The 1,973-nt window shown below is 44.6% G+C and overlaps 1 protein-coding gene across 1 annotated transcript in view; it reads right to left on the bottom strand.

Annotated features, from left to right (window-relative positions):
• The window catches only part of LOC106818223, an 8,778-nt gene extending 8,562 nt beyond the window's left edge, over nt 1-216 (bottom strand). The window contains exon 1 of the mRNA XM_014822946.1: nt 1-216. The gene's annotated coding sequence lies outside the window, so the exon portion shown is untranslated.
• Nucleotides 217-1,973: the final 1,757 nt, after the last annotated feature.

Genomic DNA, 1,973 nt, shown 5'->3' on the forward strand with positions numbered 1-1,973 from the left:
AAGCCGAACATCGACTGACAGTGACTGGAATGATTCGTGGATGTCAACATGACAGGTAAGTATTTTGTCGTGATCATCAGCGGTAAACGTACGCGTCAGCTTGCTGTACGTCGTTATCGTTCCATCAACTTCACTAACATATGAAGTATTAGCTCCGTCTACAGATGTATCACCAAGCTTCCATGTTACCGTTCCTCCCGGAAAGCTTTTACCTGTAGTGCAGCTAACCTCAAGGGATCCAGCAAGTATCGTCATATTACCGTCTACATTATTACCGTCTATCGTCATTGTGACATTCCTTGCTGGCACTAACACGGTCACAATCAACTTGTTACTCGACATGTATGCTCCAAACACACTAATTGCTGTACACGCGTACAATCCTCTGTGTTTAAACTCGACTCGTTCGATCACCACCTCGTCGCCTGCAGCTTGTATCTCCTGGTCGTCGTGCAACCACGAGTAAGATGGTTTTGGATAGCCGTCAGCATTGCAGTGTAGAATCAGCTTCTTTGCCTCGATAATAATGACGTCATCATCACTGGAGTTGTTGCTGCTGATGATGGTCACGGTGTCTGCCATGTACAAAATCTCGGTTAACACTTCTTCGGGTAAACGTTGGTGAATGAAGATATTACAACGAAGTTCTTTGTCAATATCTTCCGTTGAAAACTTGTGACTCAGGATACTTTTTGTTGTAAATGTCTTGTTTCTTGAACCCGCTTCCTTTGTTTGATTGGAGTCGGCCGTAATCTCATCACCATTCAGCCACCAGGTAGCGCTAGCTGCTGGATTACTGCTGTCTGATACACACGAGAACTGTAGCGTTCTATCCGGTGATGAAGAGCTGTCTATAAGAGACATGACAACCGACTGCGGTGGCACAAGCACAGTTAGATGACTCTTGTTAGATGAAGGCCCGCCACCCGGCGCGACTTCGACTTGCTGCCATTCACAATAGAACTCTGCGTCATCTTTCTCAACTGTCAAGTTAGATATTAGCAAACTAAAGTTTCCTGTGTCGTACCTGTTGTCGTTAATGTAGAAATATCTTTTTTCATTAGTAGGGCTTAAGTAGGAACTGTCACGGTACCAATCAACAAAAATGGGTAAATCTTCCATGGAATTGAAACTAATGTCAATCGTGCAGTGCACCGTAACATTGGTACCTTCAACTGCCTCCGTGTCATATGGTTCCTGCAGGAACTGTGTCCTAACTACCAATAAGGTTGAGCACAATACACACACCGCAACCAGCTTCACTGCTGCCATTGTTAATCCTGCCCGCGTGATGAAATAACTGACGCCCACGCGTTTATCCGTTTACGAGCTGCTGTATCCGAGCTTATATGCTAAAATCCATATCAACTAACCAAAAATCGGTTGACTAACTAATTTCGGTTTGATGGTAGGCACCGAGTGATTCATACGACAAGACGACATGAAAACAAGACGAAGATTCAAGGTTCAATCAGCATCGGTTGGTTGATTGGTTAGGTGGTTTTAGCATGCACGCGAAGGTATATAAACATTTCCTAATTCTAAAATGAAGATAGGTTCAATGACGTCAAAGCGAGAACCGGGCTACAGCTGATAACAAGAAAGAGAGATCTGAAGATGGCGAACGACGAAGCAGTGGATAGTCCTGGAGAAACTGCTGTCCATCTAGAGATCGCCGAGCAAATCTACAATAAGAAAACAATGGTTATTGCACAATTAGAGGATTTGGATGGGATATTGGGACTCGACTTTCTCGTCCCAAACAATGCTATCCTGAACATTACTACATGCAGGAATGCTATCACTCGATGGGAGAGAGATTCAAGGATTTTGGACAGGTTGGGAGAATGATAGACCAGTATACGTGGATGAAACGACAACGCTGAGGCCAGGAAAAAGATACAGAATCCCTGGTCTGTACGCGGCCATGATACCGAGGCTCGCCGAGGATTGACACTTTGTGTCTTCCAATC

The sequence above is a fragment of the Priapulus caudatus genome, unplaced genomic scaffold (genome assembly GCF_000485595.1).
Source record: "Priapulus caudatus unplaced genomic scaffold, Priapulus_caudatus-5.0.1 Scaffold2098, whole genome shotgun sequence".
NCBI lineage: Eukaryota > Metazoa > Priapulida > Priapulimorpha > Priapulimorphida > Priapulidae > Priapulus > Priapulus caudatus.